Raw genomic sequence first — 19,390 nt, 5'->3', positions numbered from 1 at the left:
CTGGCCTTGTGAGGGTCTGATTACTTTGCTATTGGACATCAATGCATTTCTTTCAAGTGTGCTGACATCTCATTAATCGTAAGTAAATTCATGCCAGGTCCTTGCAAGAATTGTAATTGATACCCAGTGGCACCCAACTGGACTCTTAAATTGTTCATCAATAAAGTAACATGTAAATTCTGTCCTTGAGGAGCAATGAATCTACTTGCTTTGAAATCCCATCAGAGAATCCGAGAAAGCATTGGGAACAAAAAAGGAACAGATGGAAATCTTGGTAATAAGAGCTAAATAAGGGCACAGAACTATACCGTAATACAGGTACAACATATGAATCTCTGACCTGAAATTAGCTTCAAGAAGCAATTCCCTTGAACTTTGTCATTAGGACAGCTTCGTTCTGAAAAGTAAAGGCAAGTGAGAGGAAGGACTCCATTCTGCTACATTTACTCTTGCATTGCTTTCCACACTATTTATTTACTTTTAAACTGGTTTCACATATATATATAGTCCCTGTTTAATTCTTGATTGCAGCTTAAAATTCTGTAATACAAAGATAAATCTTTGGAATTCGGATAGCACCTTATTTTTCATATTTTCTTTTTCTAGCAAAATGTATCTTTTAGCACTCTATGGAGACATTCATACAAAAAATCCAATTATAATTTCTAAAATATAATTTTAATAATGTGCAACATACCTGATTTCAAGAAGAAGAAATGTACTGTATCTTGAGAAATCAGAATGTAAATATAATTTATTCTCTGCATACTTTTTTAAAAAGGAAAAATATATGCCATAATATGAATAATTATGCTTTAGAAGCAAGTCAACTATTTAAAAACAAAGACAAAAATTTATATAATTTGGATGTTTTTAAACCAGATTTTTATAAATAATTTAATTTATGTCTATGAAGATATTGATTATATTGACTGAAATATCAATACTAATATTTTAATTATAAAAATTTTACCTTATTGAAATATATATGAGTGTGGGGTTTCTTAACAACTGTAGAGTTTACAAAGTGTGGTTTACAAAATATGGTTTTAGTGTGCTGGACAGCTATGATTTAAAAGATTTTGAATTAACAACTCTTTTCACATTAACTTTTTCTGCTGAAACACCTGAAAAGAGCTACAAAATATTCTGCATTTCAAAACAAAAGTATTCATGGGGTTCCTTTTTAAATAATTGTGCTTTACCTGTTTAAGAGGAAATGTCCAGACTGTGGCCAGATATATTTTTCTTTTCATTTGCTTATTGTTAAGTCCTCATGAGAGACGGTTAGTATCAAAAATGACAATATTTTTTCTTCTTACAAAATGAACTTTTGTTGCTGGTTGCTGCTGCTTTTGGATTATAGTAGTGTTTTCTGTCTTAACTCAATGTAAATGCATCACTGATACAAATTAAATGATGAAGCTTTGATACTTATCTTTATATATTTCTTCAGGCCAAAACTATGATCTTGAACTCTGAATAAATTAGGTTTTCCTACTCACAGAAAATTAATTATTAAGCTTTTTAGGAAGCTATGGAATTAAAGAGTTCACATACCATCTAAAGGGACTGAAAAATCTCCCCCTTGTAAGTGGCAGACATTGGTACAGTTATTGCTGTTCATATCCTCATGCTCCCTCCAAACACACACAATGCAGAACAACTCAGGGAATCAGTACAAATGGGAGAGTGATTGGCAGGGTAGCAGACTTGCTGGAAAGGAGCTGGGGATTACAGTGAATGCAGGCTGAATTTGTATTCAGCAATGCACTTCCACAGCACACAAGCAAAACCTCACATGAAGCTACAACAGGAGCAGCAGGACTAGCAGCTGCAGTGAAGCTGTCATCTCTCTGTTCAGAGCTAGTAAGGCTGAGCATTGAATGCTGAGTCCAGTTTTGAATCCCCAGAGGTCTGTGGGAAAGTGGAGACAAGGCTGCTATTCTGGGGAGGTGCATGTGGTCTATGGGAAGGGGTTAAGGTATTATGAGGTTCACTAGTTCAGCAGCACAGTGTCTAACTCATGATTCAATAGCAGCCTGTGGTTACCTGAAGGCTGCTCCAGGACTGAGGCAGACAGACTCTTAGCTGTCAAAGGTAATACAGCAGGGTGTAAGAGCTACACAGTGTCTCAGGAAGATTCAACTGGGCACTAAGAGAATAGTCCTCCCTTGTAAATTAGTGCAGAGTGTACTGAGATTTCACAAAAAGGCTGTGGATTTCCTTTCTTGGAGACTTCAACATTTATCTAGACAAAGCCATAGCTTACTGGTGTGCAACTGGAGACTGTCCTACACAGATCAGGAGTGTGAACTAGGTAGTCTCCAGTGTCTTACTGTGATCTCTTAGTGTAATTCGGCCTCATTGATTATTTTGGATCCCTTCACCACTGTCATAGAAAACTCCCTCAAATCAGAGTCTCCAGAGAAATCTTCTCTGGAAGAAACCTGGCTGTGCCTAATAAATTCCCCTGTAGAAAACATTGATTCACTATAAATGTAGTTGCTACATTATTTGATATCTTTAATTTATCGCTGACTTATTTGAAGTGTCCAGCCCTCTTAATTATTTGGTCTCCTACCAAAATGCCTCTTGATGTGACACAGGTAAGAAGTAACCATTCCTCTAATATTGATGATTTTATGCAGAAAATTTCTAAAGATATGTCACATATCGCACAGTTCCTGCCCTCTTTCTTTGCTGTTTAAAACAGACAAACCGTTGAAGTGAGGTTCCCAAAACTTTTTACTTCAGAATAAGTTTTATGTATTAAAGTCTAGCATAAAGATCTACATCACAATGTACCAGAAAATAATTATTCCATGTCCTAGAATTGCATGTCTCACTATTCTGGTTCCTTATTCTCATTTAAAATAAGGTGAAAAAAAATTTTGGCATGTGTATGACATCAGCACGATTAAATGGGATTAATGACTTTATTTCCACAAACTCTTGGATAGCCTGCCAAAAAAAAATATTCTCATCCCAATGTGGTGGCATTATCATTGTGCATTGTGTTGCTCAATTTTGGCTCATGATCAATAGAATAATTTTTAGACATAACTGGACTAATACTTCCACTTAGTCTAGATGCTTTTCTACTTAGATTATTCCTGAAAATACTACTAATGGGCTTTTACAAAGATTTATGCTGACACATAATCCTTTCTATGAAGAGCATTATTGCCTGGGCAAAATTGTCGTTCATATCTAGCTAAGGCTGGAAAATTACAAAGAACTTCATTTAATGTTACATTTGGAAAATGCTCTAAGTGTACCACATTTGAAGCTATGTTGGGATCTTCCATATAATGTAACAGGAATCTCTGCTAAATTCTTCTGAATAGTCTAAAGGGTGATGTATAGCAAAAAGTATCCCACCACAGAAAGTGTCAGAAATTCTGTGATTGATGGCACAATATTCTTTGGGAATAAGAACACAAGGATTTGTAATTTAGAAAGCCTTATATTTTAATTAGGAATTTAAAAACTATTTCATATAATAAACAGCACAGTATTCCTCAACTCTCTGGGTTTGGGAGTCCGTACTGGGTTAAATTATAGAGAGGAGAGGAGCTATCATCTGAAAAGCACAAAGACAATGAAAACCGTGCATTATTCTCACTGATCTAGCAGATGAAGTTATAAATTTACATGTTTATATGATTCAAAGAGCACATATTGAGAAGTTAATCTGGCCTACACCAGCAAATGAAAATATTCTTAGACAACAGAATATTGATTAGGGTTAAGTGCCTGCATAGTTATTGACAGCTTGTTTTGCATTTCAGAAAAAAAGGTACTAATATTTTTAAAGTAATTGAACAGTCAATAAATCTGTATAAAAAAGTATTAATACAGATCTCCTGTTCAGGTTTTGGAGGACAGAAAACACTGTCACAACTGTTTGAATATGAAAAACATCACAGGGAGTGTTTCACATGTGAGATTGCACACATCATCACACCACGATCCCCTTTGATGATACCAGTATCCACTGTGAAGCTCTTGAAGAGCTGTACATTCTCATAGCTGTTAACTAACACAGGAAAGAACCTTCACGAAATATATGAAGTAAAGTAGGTATGATTTCTATTTGTTTTTGAGAAATATTTTTTGTGCTGACATTCAGCTGCAGTGAAAAGAGAGATCAGAATAACCATCAGAATATAATAGGTCCGGTTTCCAAGACCTCAACAAGAAATAAACCCAGATATTGGATCGTTTTTGCATATTCATCAGCACAAAAGAGTTTTAAGCTGCTCAGTGCACAGCAGGTTTTATAGAGCGCTGCATGGTTTATGTGATTTTATTTTGGGCCTGGTACATTGAGATGATAGTATGGAAAATCCACACTCCAGTAGCAAATGTCACCAGATACATCGCTCCTGACAATTAGCTGAACAGGAGAGGGTTCTTGGTCTTCCATGGTTCTCTCACAATGTGTATCAATGACCAAAGTGGCCTTTTGAAACTGTATGGTTGCATGCAAAGTGAACAAGAGACATTTTTGGTAACCTTGGAAATATATACTATTTACAAAATAATATTGACCTTCAATTCTTCATATATTTGATATCTTGCCTCTTCTTTTTGCAGCTTTTTTCCTTGTATTCAACATTTGGCTGTTTTCTCATTAGAAAATTATGTGTGGATGCAGAAAACGTTTTTCTTTCCATTTGTCCAAATCCTACTTTCTTCTTCCATTCCAGAAACCTTCAAAAGATGCAGCTAGCTAAATCCAGTAAATAGGTAGATCTAACTAGATTATGTAATATTCTGAATGCCCTGGTCAGGAATAATAAAGCTCAAATAACTGTAAATATTATGCGTGATATTTTGTTCCCATACAAGCTGTTCCAAATCTATGAAAAACATGGAGAAATTGCGCCTGACTGTCTGAGATGGGCTTTGTAGTTTATTATTGCACTTCTTGGGCCACAGGAATCAGCGGGGATTTGGGTGTGAAAAACTGCTCAGCTATGCAAGTATTGTGTGTTTTTGAGGGAAACATATTACATTGAAACATGTATCAGCTAAAAAGTAAAAACCTAATGAAAATTATTCTTGTTTAACAGGTTTTATACTGCTTTTACAAAAACAAACAAACAAAAGCTGAAGTGTTTGTATTTAGTAAATATCTTTCTGTTAAGAATAATTCCAGAGATTCAGTTTGAAATATAAATAGAAATGTTTATGATTTCTTTTAAAAGGTAGTAGTGTCAAAGCACACAACTGAGAGATTTCTTTGCACAATTGCACTCTACCTGCAGGGAGAGATCTTCATGTGAAATAATAACAGCTAGAAGAATATTTTTTTACCATGGAAATCCATATCAATGAAGTTTCTCATAATCCCACAGGTCAATAATATCTTAGTAGCAAAAATACTGCAATAGTAAACTGATGAGAAGCTTATTTTATCATATGGCAATCAAATTTTTTCAGAAATAATTATAGATTTTTAGGATCTTACAAACTTCTTATTGAAGCTTACATATTGGTCTCCAAAGCTTTATTTAATGTTTGGTTCAGGTTTTTGTAGTAAATTAATACACTGTATGTACTATATTCAGTAGTTTTATTTGTAATAACTGTATAAATATAACACATTGTGCAACATAATGCACTTTCATGGTATGAGAAGAGCCTGGCTCCACCCTCTTGAAACCCTTTCCTCAGATACTGATAGACACTGATGAGGTCCCCTATCAATCATCTCTTCTTGAGGCTGAACAGGCACAGCTCCCTCAGCCTTTCCTCATAAGAGAGATGTTCCCTTCCCCTGATCACCTTTGTCACCCTCTGTGGGACCCACTCCAGGAGCTCCACATCTCTCTTGCACTGAGGAGCCCAGAACTGGGCACAGCACTCCAGATGTGCCTCAGCAGGGCCGAGTGGAGGGGCAGGATCACCTCCCTGGATCTGCTGGCAGTGCTCTTCCTAATGCAGCCCAGGATTCCATTGGCCTTCTGGCCACAAGGGCACTGCTGGCTCATGGACAGCTTGTTGTCCACCAGGATCCCCAGGTTCTTCTCCACAGAGCTGCTTCCCAGCTGGTCAGGCCTAAGCCTGTGCTCATGCAGGAATTATTCTTCCTCAGGTACAGGATCCTGCATTTGCTTTTTCTGAATTTCAGACAGTTCCTCTCTGACCATCCCTCCAACCTGTTGAGGTCCTTCTGCAGGGCTGCACAGATATCTGGGGTATTGATCAATGTTTCCTGATTGGGGTCATCAGAGAAATTATTGCTCTTCTCTTATCTTTCCATCCATATTTTCCCATTCTAGAAGGCAATCACATTGGTTAAGCACACTTTCTCCTTCATGATGATATATATAATAATATTTATATATTTACTTTATGTATGTTTAGAAATATATGCATAAATTCATATGTATATGAATTGTATATAAATTGTTGAATCTTGCCAAGGATGTGAGTTAAGTTTTTAGGAATAGATATTGTTTCTCCTTTTCAAGATGATTCTTAAGTGGAAAGCAGAATATTATGTATTTGACACACAATAAAAGAATCCCACAGCAAGTCAAATGCAACACTACATAACTGCAGAAATATTAGTTGTGATTATTATACTCATTAAATATTTTATTCCAAAATGCAGGAAAAGGTGAAGTGTTAAATAAGGTGATGGAAATAAAACAATTAAATTTCTAAGAATTAACAATAAAAAGAAAAGTATCCAATAGTAACCCTCAATATTTAAAATGGATTAGCTTACATTTTTTTACCTGCTTATCAAGCATGAATAGATTGCTTGCTACTATTACTGAAAAAGGTGGCTGATTTGGTTACTTTAAGACCTGAAAAACACAAAAGAGAATAATAACATGCAGGATTTTATTCCATAAAAAAAAATTCAATAAATAATTCAGACCTTAAGAAAAAATTGCCTACACAGAAAAGTTTGTGTATTTGATCTGTCCAAGTGCCATTCAGAAGATCATTTCTAATCAGCAGGCTTTTAAGACATGTTCAATGTTGCTATCAGTAACTAATATGACATGACTTTCCAAAAAAATTTATAACTCAGCAGAGATACTCATACAACACTCAGAACAAAATTGAATACTGTTAATGAATTATATTTATTTATTTGTTTGTTTATATATTTTTTTTATTTTGGCACTTACTCTTTAAACACAGCACTTCATAATAATCTAGCTGCATATTTTAATTTGCTCAGATTGTTTTTGAAATTACTTCATATATTTGTTATGTAGATATGGAATTCCATTTTACGTATATGTGCAGATAGGTCTTACTAAAAGTTAAATGATCAAATTTTATACTGAAAAGAGGACATCAGATGTGATGTTCATAATCAATTTTTATATCACTAACATAGAAAATGTCAAAAAGACAGAATTCAAATGATAAAGCCCAAGTTTCGTTTAATTCCGACATGCAAAAGCTGAATTTTTCTGTTGTTTCTTACATGCTTCATACAATAGAATAAAGTATGCAGGTATCCATTGCTAAATTTTAACTTTATCTTTAATGTTTATATGCATTGGTCAGATAGGCCAATGCATTAATATTTCCTGTTGTATTAATGCATGAATATTTTAAGCCTGTCACATTCATTATTAACTGAAATATTAAATTGCCAAGAATCAATATGAGAATCAAGTTTATACTGTGCTTAGATTATTAAGGAATAATAAAATATTTAGAGATCCTTTATTGTGTGCAATCTGCAAAGTGATTGTTAGGAAATTGCACCATCAAACCCATCCTACATTTTATATATAACATAAAGGTAAGTTTGAGGACATTATTAGGATCTCAAATCTAACTGAAGAAGCTCTGAAAATGCAGGATTAAGGCTGACAGAATTAAGATTATCATATTCCTTCTTGGAAAACAAAATGTTGGTTTTTTTCCTAAAGGTGTTATAGCTGATTCAATGAGTTAACAGCAACATTTGAAATAACGAATGGCTATTGAATATGTTCTTTTTCTTTTGTTCAGTGCATGGTTCTGTATAATATTTATCGCATGCCATACAAATCCTTTCCCCAAGAAAAAAATATCAATTTTCTTGTAGCTGCAGGGTTTCCAACACTCTACTATCTGAATTCTCCATAGGCAGTTATAAGTTTATTTTAGCAATATAACTGTGAGTTAAAGTTACTTGAGAGGTTTCTTCAGTATAATATCCTGTTTCATCTCCTCACACAGCAGATCATGTTGTTGGCCCCCATCTGCCAAAACATATTTGATTAACATTAAGCTTGATGACAACAGTGGGTGTAATGTAGTTCCACTGTCTGATTGAGGCAGATACTTCATCCAGGCATGTCTTTGCAAATGTTCGTGAAACCACTGATAACACTGACCTTTACAGCTTTAGTAATATCTTTAAATTCCTTGTCAACCGTCCTGTACTTTGGGAGAACTCTCTCAATGTAAATACATGTGCTCCACCACCTCTCCATCAAATGTTTTATAAATCTTTCAGTTAGGCAGTGAATTAATGTTACATTTTGCATATTCTGTTTCATAAGAATAAGCTTGTTTGGCATCTGCAACATTTTATGAATGAAGAAAAGAGAAGCTGAAAACAACATGAATTGAAAGATATGCTGAGGTGGTTTCTACTATTCCTCAGACCAGATTTCCCACCTACCCACCTGCTTGTACTGTTGTATTGCTGTGCAGCATACAAGATCAAGCAAGGGTAAATAGGTCTGGCATTGAAACAGCTTCCCCTAGAACTTTAGCTTTAGCAAGTAGGTATAGAGTTAAGGAATGGATTAGACAGCAGCTTAAATATAAGAAACAAAGGCAGTGTAAACCAGATTGATAAAAGACAGTGTTATTCTCTGGCCTGTTCCCATTTGGTTTCTATTTAGAGGTCTGTAGAAGGAAACTGGTTTTGCCTCATCAGACTTAGGTTTAACATAACTGAAATGTAATACACTAGTGAGGATATCTAGAAGCACAAGGTCCTTGTGTGTGGTATGATATCTATTTCTTCTTTTGCCTCAGGAATTCTTCTGGCAAGATTAATTTATGTATCTGGCATCTATCATTTCCAGAATCCTTCAGATTTATAAATTAAAAATTGTATATTAAATTTTCTATTTTAAAATTCTCATATATTTTGGATGTAGAAATTATTTATGAATTAATTTGTCCCATTAAAAAGTAAATGCAAAGTTTTCTGATTTTCTAGCCAATAAAAAGCCAGCCATAAACTGCCTCCGTCTCTCTGGGTGCCTCCCAGTGAACCCCAGCCAGCCCCGGGTCGGCAAACAGCGGGGGGGCAGCCCCGAAGTGACCGACAGCGGAGGGACACTCTCTGGTGCCCCGGGGATACTGAGGGCAGCTAGGCTAGTCGCCTTTGCATCAGAAGAGACGCTGGAGACATCAGTGGAGGGTAAAAGGCCGACTCTGAACAGGGGGCCAATCCAAGGTTTATTCGGAGCTCCCCAGGGAGCCCCACACCTCAGGGGTGCGCCGTGCTCAGAGTGAGACAAAGGAATCTCAAGGTTACATTTAAAGGGGGGGAGGAAACCGAGGGTAGATACATTTGCTGACCAATAAAGTCCCTCCAGGGATACAGCCTTAGGGGATGGACATTTGGGATAGCGTATAACATCATCCTTGGGGGGCTGACCCCTGGCTTCGGGCTAATCACTCGATGTCTTTGACCGAAAGATCTAGCTAGAAGGGATGGGATGCTGAGGGACTGACAGAGAGCCAGGGCGGGGATTTGGGGGATGATCTCAACACAGGAGAATGGTTGCATAGGTAGAGGAAGGGGGTACAAAAAGGGGTACATCATCGGGGGGGAATAAGGGCTGACAAAATCCAACTATTACAAAGTATTACAAAGTATAAAAGCACGCTGCAACAATAAACCCTTTATTTGTCTTTCTAAAGTTATTTTTGATCCAAATCAAGTAGAAGCAGTTGAAAAATTTCTGGTTGGATTTTCTAAATTAGTTTATGCTTTTATTGAAATTTTTAGATAGTGTGCATTCATGCTACTTTCTGCAGAAGAAAAAAAAAAAACAGAAAAAAAGGGAAAAAACCAAACCAAGATAATGTTGCCATTTTCAAAATATTAGGAAAAGTTTCAATTCAAGTGTATTATGCTGAGTTTTTGACTCAGAGAGAGAATTATGACAAATTTTATTATTTTTTAGTTACATGGTGAATCCTGTGGAAAATTAAATGAGAAATTCTGTTCCATCATAATATATAATATGTAGCAGTTTACTAGATTGTGGTTTCTGGTATGGAAACCAAGATAACAGACTAAAATATAAGATCAAAAGTGTCATCTGCCATTGCACAGAAGATCATACCACAGCCAGCAGTGGTATACATGTGTAAAAAACAACATTGACATGTTTCACCCTGTTGAAAGATCAATACAAAATTTAATTTGGATCACAAGGACTTTGCATTTGAATGTCAGTTTCCTTCTATATACTATAGATTTTAATGCCCTTAAAGGAATCACAGAATCACAGATTCAATTAGGTTGGAAAAAAACTCTGAGATCAATCTATGACTGAACACCATCATGTCAGCTAGACCATGACACCAAGTTCCATGTCCAGTCTTTCCTTAAACACCTCCTGGGATGGTGCCTCCACCATCTCCCTGAGCAGCCCATTCCAATATCTACTCACACTTTTAGTGAAGACATTTCTCCTAATATCCAATCTAACACTCCCCAGGTGCAGCTATGTCATCTCATCCTGTAGCTGGTTTCCCAGGACAAGAGGTTGATCCCCACTTGGCTACAACTTCCTTTCAGGCAGCTGTAAAAAGTAACATGCCTCTTTTCTCCAGGCTAAACAATGCGAGCTCCCTCAGCCACCCCTCACAGGACTTGCGCTCCAGACCCTTCACCAGCTCTGTTGCCCCTCTCTGGACACAATCCAGCCCCTCAATATCCTTCCTGAATTGAGGGGTCCAAAACTGAACTCAGCACTCGAGGTATGGCCGCACCTGTGCCAAGTACAGAGGGACAATCCCTGCCCTGGCCCTGTTGGCCACTCTATTGCTGAATCAGGGCAGGATGCCATTGGCCTTCTTGACCACCTGGGCACATGCTGGGTCCTGTTCAGCCACTTTCAGCCAGCACCTCCAGGTCCTTCTCTGTTGAGCAACTTTCCCTCAGCCCTCAGCCTGTAGCACCGCCTGAGATCCTTGTGGCTAAAGTGTAGGACCTGGCACCTGGTCTTGTTGAATCTCATGCCATTGGTGTCAGCCCTTATTTGATAGTGCACATGTATATAGATGGAAAATACACAGTGTAAGGTTACATTGTTAAATATTTTAATTTAAATTGAAATATATGGAAATTATACGTGAATCAGGGTACAGAAAGGTACAATGAAGTCTAGTGTACCAATACTCAATGTAAAATATTAGAATCACAGAATCATTATGACTGGAAAAGAATAAAATATCTCCAAGACCATGAGGTCCAAGTCCTTAAACCAAACACCACTGTACCAGTCACGTTAATGGTTTGTGGATGACTCCTTGTTCTGGAGACAAGGTGGTATTTGCTTAGAAGTGCTAAAGTATTACATCAAAAAGTGTTATAAAAGTATTTCCTTTGTACTTATTAGAATATAGGTGGCTTCACAGCCAAGACTCAATGTGTTCAGTGCAAGCTGACTTGCAAGTCACAAGACTTTTGGATTATATTACAGTGTCACATTTTATTTTGTTGTCTCTTCTCGGTGTCCACATTGTGTGCACCCAAGATTGTTCCTGAGATGTCTTTAGAATACCTGAAAGTCTCATTAAGATGGAAAGCTATGAGTAGTCCAGGGCTCACCTCACCCAGCAATACGCATGATCCAGCTCCCCAAATCTCTAGCATAGCAGAAGGATCATATGGAGCCACTCTGCATTCAGCACAAGCTCTAAGCATCACAATCTATCTAATGGGATGTGGCAAGGAAATGTCATGGTGAGGGAATGCAACACAGGTTTGCTGAAGCACATGAGAGCTGCAGAGACTAAAGACAAATAATGAAGCAAGTGTTGCAGTTATGCATGTAAAGATAAGCGGTAAGGACTGAGTCACTGTTTCTTTTTCATGTAAAATTTCATTTAAATTAATATGGTTCTGTCCTTTTGGTCTGTTTTGTTTTTTCCTTTTAACTGACTCAAATTTTCTGGTGGGTTTTCGGATAATTTAGCAATTTTCAAATTGTTATACATACCAAAAACTTATTTGAAATTTTCTTTCTCAGATGTGAAACATTCAGTTGTCATAACAGCTGGTTTATGAAGGAAATATTTTCTGAAGGTCTCTTTGCTAATAACTCTAAATCCATGTTTCTTCTGTGTGTTTCCTACTGTGCTCAGAGAATACCTCTTTAGGAATTCTTTGTAAGGAAACAAAAACTCCATTACCGGTTTTTTGTAGCCACAGCAACCTCAAGTTTCCTTTGCTAACCACTCAGGTCAAAGGGCACATCTACCTCCAAACTAAAAACTTTTTTTTTTTTTTCTCTTCCTCTCTTTCTTTTTGATACTTCTCAGAAAGCCCATGTGGTAGTTTTGGCAGTGTGAAGTGTCAGGTTGGAAAGTTGTGAACTTGCTCCCTGGTGAAATTAAAGCCAAGATTCAGCTCTGTAAGTTCTTGTATTTTCCAGTTTTAGAAAGATAGCTACCCTTACCTTGAGCGCTTTTGCTTTCCTACACAGTGTTTCATGCTGTTAGCATTTAAAAGGATACCTCACAGTAGTTCAGAGCTTAAAATTTAATGTATGTTTAAAACTGTTTCAATCTTGCAATGGTCAGGGTATTCACAGTATATTAAGAGACTGAAAAACAGCATAACACAAAAGGAATTCTGTAAAGAGGTAGGTGCTGTTAGTGTGTTTTTCCTAAGACTGTGTGAACATCTTCGTAGTCTAGGTGACACAGACTAATACTGCACATATTTTCTCCTTTGCTTAACCTGACCTGAATGTAACCTTGTAAACTCTGACTGAAACCACTAAACTACAGGAGAATATAAAGATCTGATTCATGCAAAATTGTGTCCTGTCTCTATAGCATTTCTGTCTATGGAGTCCTACATAATAAACTGAAATGGGTGAGTCATGAGGCTTAGTAGGCAAGGGAGAGTCTGTGGATATTCTTTACCTAGATTTTGTTAAGCATTTGACACTGTTTCCCACAGCCATTCTCATGGGGAAACTGGCTGCTCATGGCTTGGACAGGTACATTCTTTACTGGGTTAAAAACTGGTTGGATGGCTTGGCCCAGAGACTGCTGGTGAATGGAGTTAAATTCAGCAGGGGGCTGTTCCCTCATGGGATCCCCCAAAGATCAGTGTCGGGGTCACGTCTGTTGATATCTTTATTAATGATCTGGATGAGAGGATCCAGTGCATCCTCAGTAATTTCACAGTCAACATCAAGTTCAACATCAAGGGAGTGTTAATTTGCTGGAAGGCAGGAAGGCCCTGAATTGTTTGGCTGAAGCTGATTGTGTGAGGTTCACCAAGGCCAAGTGCCAGGTCCTGCTCTTGGGTCACAGTAACTCCAAGCAGCGCTACAGGCTGGGGCAGAGTGGCTGGAAAGCGGCTCAATGGAAAAGTACCCGGGGTTGCTGGTCAACAGGCAGTTGAATATGTGCCAGCACATGTCCAGGTGGTGGAAAGGTCCATGGCATCTGGGTTTTAATCAGAAATATTGAGGACAGCACTACCAGGGTAGTGATTCTTCCCCTCTACTGTACATTGGTGAGGCTGCACCTTGAATCCTGGGTTCGGTTTAGGGTCTCTCACTACAAGGGCATTTTGGTGCTGGAGCAAGTCCAGAGAAAAGCAACAAAGCTGGTGGAGGTTCTGAAGTACAAGTTCTGTGAGGGGCAGCTGAGGGAGCTGGGGCTGTTTAGCTTGGAAAAGGAGGCTCAGGGCAGAACCTATCGCTCTCTACAATTGCCTGAAAGATGTTTAGGGTCAGGTGGGGGTTGCTACTTCTTCCAGAAAAGCACTGACATCACAAGGAAATTACACCAGTTTGGACTAGGAGAGGTTTAAATAGGATATTATGAAAATTTTCTCTATGAAGAGGATTATCAAGCATTGGAAAAATCTGCCCCTGAAAGTGATGGACTGACCACCTGTAAGAGTTCACAGAACATGTAGATGTGACAATTGTGGACAAGGTTTAGTGGTGAACACAGTGGAACTAGGTCAGATTTGATAGTTTTTGAGGTCTTTTCCAACCTTAACAGTTCTATTAACTACAGGGCAGAAAGATGACAGGATAGAAAATATTCTCCATCTGGAAAGGTGGAAGACAGCTTAGGTCAACCATATTTATTTTGTACAGAGCTGAGGAATAGCCCTCATTAAAGAGTGAAAAAGCCAAGGGGATTGGGACATATTCTCCTTGGAAATGTGCACATTAGTAGAGAAGTTTTGACCAACTAGCTTGGGAGGCAGGTGTGACCACAAGAAACACATTTTCTCCTGGCCCTTTAAGGTAAAATATCTTTACCTTTCCCTTTCCATATGTAAATATCCCATAAGATGTACTCTTTCGTCATCAAATATTCTACTCTACTTCTCTCAGCAAGCTCTGTAGCCCTTGGCAATGCTCCTTTTCTGTGGGGTGGCACAGAGAGTGTCCCCACTGACTCCTACTGCCAGATGACCCCTGTCCCATGGGACCTGACCACCCCTACCACTGCCCTGGGACTGGGGCTCCTTTTCCTGACCTAGGTATTGAGGATTTGCTGCCCACCATCATGCCTCTGTGGTCTTTCATGTTTACAAAGGGTCTTTATATATCTAACATAACAGAATTCATTTCACATTATTTCCTCTTTATAGATGGAAATTAAAATGGATGCTAGTAAAATGAGTGCTATATATGAGTGTTTTGGAGCAGGCTGCATATCATCTAGCTATTTACAAAAAGTATGCATCTAGATTTCATCTAGTCACTCAGATTAGTCACCTTCTGCCTGAACACTATGGAAGAATTGGAACTCTGTCCAAACCAAACTTACCTGCACAGCCAAGATAGCCAAGAGCCCATTTCTATGTCACTTAACAGAGTTTTGTTCTAAAGACAAGTCTTAGAATCACTACTCCACACTAGTATAATTTTGTTCATTTACAAACACAATTTTTTTTCAAGTTATTATTTAAGGGAATATTTTTCAGTTTGTTTTGCTCAATTTCCCTGTTCCCTGCTAGCAGGCTTCAAAGGAGTAGTCAAATCCACACAACAAAGAAAGCTGTCAGGAATGACACTGTTGGCATATACTGGACCTTGTCATGTCATATACTTGAGAACTGTCCAGAGGTATATAGATTAGATGCCACCAAAAATGCCTCTTTCACCAGTATTTCACTACTGAATAACTCTGCTTATTGTACAAGAATATACCATTCTACAACAGGAATAACATGGTAGGGAATTTATTCGAGGATGGTGGGTTTTAGGAAAACTTATGGAAATATGATAGTAATAAAGTCTGTTAACTTTATTCCTTGTCTTTTGTTTAAAATTAAGGGATATGTCAAAAGATGAAACACAAACCCAATTTATTTATTGGCTTATAATATGTCTTTTAAAATGTATTATCCTGGAAACATAACCATTGATTTTGCTGTTATTTTATATGCAAAATTATATTGTTTTGCTGTGCTATTGAATGATATTGCTCTTTTTTCATTGACATCTGAGAGCCTTTAGAGTCTGCATTTGTTAAATAAAAAAATGAAAGGAAAACATTGCATAAAACATACTGATAGTGATGGGAGATTTTTTTTTTTAATCAAGTCTTGAAATTGCACTGACTATCCAAATAATGATAAGAACTTGCTTACTTTTATTTAAATTTATTCAGAGATTTTAAGATTTGGCCTTCACTTTCAGCAGAAGCCCAACAAATTATTTACCCTGCAGTCCTATTTGAAACAAATTATTCCACTTCGTCTCACAAGTAACATCAGGAAGAGCAGATGGACCAGCTCTGGGATGATGTAGGTGTTAGTGAACTGAAAGGTAATTTGGGAAATACACTGGTTAAAGAATTCTATGCAAGTCAGGAAAAATTCAATCATAAAGTGAAAGTCAAATTATTGTCTACCTGATAAAAATATATATATTAGTACCTAATATTCAGAGAAGGCAAGTTATAATAGTCTTTTTCTTTCCTTCTCTTTTGATTTTATGCAGTAATCATTGAAACTGTGAATAATGAATTCACCTTCAGTGTAAGTTCCATGCAGTGCAGTGTGAAAGACCAAAATATTAAAAGAAGTCTCTAGTTCCCTTCAAAGCACAGTTTGTTCCTGCCTATCTACCACCATCTGCAGATAGCAAGTGACTGAAGGTCCAGCTATCTGTCCTGCAGCACTAATTATGATCATTAGAGGTGTGTGTGCCAGAGTTAAATGCTGGTTTCAGTTTTAAAGTTGTTTGTTCATCTGCATAGTTAATGTCACAGCTTTGCAGACATTAATGCAAATTCTGCTGACATCCAAAGTTCATTGCAGTGCACCTGGAATGGATTGCACTCAGACCTACCAAAAGTGAATATTTTAATTGAAACTGGCTAATTAGACTTAGTCTTTACTCAGTGGGAGATCACCACTTTCAAAGAGTAATTTTCCCAGCTATTTTGGATGAACCAGATTTCTAAAGTGGGTTTTGGTTTTTTTTAATTTGCCATTATCTTCTTTGTCTCTGTTCCACTGACCCTCAGCAGTTTTCTCACATGAACCAGGCTCAGCACCCTGGGGCAAATGGTCTCTCTGGACACACCAGGTCCTCCACCTCCCAGAATTTCACTGTAATGTTACACCTCTCTTGTAGCATATGTTGTACAACTGATCAATCTGGACAAATTTTCAGTTTGTTAATATTGCTTTATCCGTACCCATGCAAACGTTAGCACCAGTAGCAATTAGTAGCAAAAAAATTTTAATTAATTCTCTATATCTTTAAAGATCATATGCACATTACTAGTTCTGTGCATCTTCCTACTTGCAGTAGTAGGTGGTGTTTGAGGAGAGGTGTTTGAGAACAGTTTTACAGATTTTGATGGGCTAAAGACATCCTGCTTTTTAGTCTATTTTCTGTCAGATTGTCAATCACACTCCCAGCTTCTTCATTATGTCACTTGCACAACTCCATTAATTAGATTTTTTATTTTTCCAGCTTTCATATCACTGCTTTAGCTTACACTTATCTCTTCCTCCCAGCTACAGAGGGAGCTGGATGACTGCTTCAAACTAGATACTTAGCTTCTAAGCAGCTAAACTTGGAAGATACTTCACACTCCTAATACTTTCAATTCCCAAACAGAGGCTCTAAGGAAGGATTGAGTTTTGGAAAAGAGGGACCCTCCATCTTCTTAATATGAGGCCAAGTTAAATTAAACTCTCAGAAGCTCAAGTATTCAGTCACCAAATGTTTTTTGACAGCATTGATTAATTAAATACAGATTCAAAGGGATTCTTTGTGCATAAAAGAGAGTACTTTTTTAGCCGATGCTATCTTTAAAACTGAGAGAAAATTTCAACTCGCCTGTTGTAAGCTGATGTGTTCTGCAATTTACTTTGCAAATAGAAAGACTTCCCTCTCTCCAGAGTGACTAAAACGTTATGAAGCCATTATTAGTTTGGATGCATGTTTATATATGTCAGGGAAAGCAGAGAGTTTTAAACACAAGACTGTTGTCAGGATATTAGCTGTTACTCTCGGTTATGTTAGAGGATTAATTGTATCCTCTACAAAGGTCAATGTAGCAGGCAGAGATTGTGAAGAAAGTGCTTTAGATATGGCTATCTCCTGGATAAATTAACTGGTGCTTTGTCTTGATTATGGTTTATTCTATATCCCAAAGAAGTTTAAGTAGGTGAATACCACATCCAATAAATACAGATTACTCAGCTTTCATTGAAAACTGATCTTCTCCACAAGGGAAATCTATGGTAGACTTGTTTCTTAAACAGAACAAAAATGTTTCACTTCACAGTGCAGATAAATGGGGCCTAGGTCTGGTACTTCATCAAAATGGACAACTTATGCAGTGAAAAAAGTCATACTCCTAAAGCACTGATTATGCTTTCTTCTTTTTAGTTTAAACAAATTATTGACTCAGTCTTATTTTGTTTGGTCTGTTTTCTTTCCTTTAAAAAAAGCATGCATAGAATTATGCTCTCTAAATCGTATATAACTAAATCCAGAAAGAGGAGGGAATTAATTTCTAAAAGGAATCAACTATACTTTCTTGTTCAAATCCTTTGACACAATGATGCCAGGACATGAATTCTTGCATAGAGTAGTACTCATATTGAGAATAATAACATATGGGGGTTTGGTGGGGTTTTTTATGCTGTTGTTGTTCAGGTGTGGTTGGTTTATTTTGTTGTTTAGGTTTTTTATTTATCTTCTGTAGAATTTTACTTGTCAAATTCAAGTTTGAATAAGATATTTTCAATGACCATGACTGGTCGTAGTGTCTATTAGCAGTTATTGCTGCTATCATTGCTGAGGATGAAAGGTGAAGAAAAGAAGAACTATAGCCCTCTCCAGAATACTGCTATAAGGAAAAAACAGTAATTGCACTTGAACACAGGGTGACTGTAAAATTGAATTCTAAGCATGTCATTGTGACTTTCGGACAAGAAATGTGCTGTATATGTCGCTGGTGAAAAGGAAGATAGGATGTCTTCCTAAGCAGCAGGACAGAAACCACCATGAAAACCAATTCTGACAGATAGAGGAAAACAAGCTACTCTCTGCTACTGTGTCTCTGAATGATACTGAAGAGTACAACAGCAATACTGATCCCTTTCTGCTCAATTTATGACTTCATAAAGCATAGGTGGAACCAGGCTAGCAAGCCATACACTTCCCATTGAAAGTCTATCAGCTTTTACTCATTAAGTAATTGAGATCATTAATATCAAGGCACTTGAGGAAAAAAAAAAAAAAAAGAAAAAAAAAAAAGTCCATCTTGGATTATGGCTGTATTAATAAAAATCTAGTTTTAAATTGTTAGACAACACAAAGCAAAGTTCAGTGAACCAGCTCCCTAAACTAACTTTTTTCATTGACAACCTTGGAAAGAAAGGTTTATTATTACTTTAAGGGGCATTTCAAAAGATCAAAGAAAATTGTATCTATCAGAAAGGATATATTTGAGAGTGTAGGATTTAGAACTTAAAACTATGTTAAGAAATCCAATAAAAAAAAATCAGCCAGTTCTACTCCAAATCCATGACATCAGTGAGGCACAGTAATGAATACAAATTGATGCCTCAGTATGTCCTCAGAAAAAAATAGTTTATGCCTCTGAAGCAGGAAGCCTGAGTAAAAATTCTTCGAAAATGTGGAGGTTACAT

Source organism: Onychostruthus taczanowskii, unplaced genomic scaffold (assembly GCF_017590055.1).
Source record: "Onychostruthus taczanowskii isolate IOZ18803 unplaced genomic scaffold, ASM1759005v1 scaffold35, whole genome shotgun sequence".
Taxonomy (NCBI): domain Eukaryota; kingdom Metazoa; phylum Chordata; class Aves; order Passeriformes; family Passeridae; genus Onychostruthus; species Onychostruthus taczanowskii.
Note: the sequence above shows the minus strand (reverse complement) of the source record.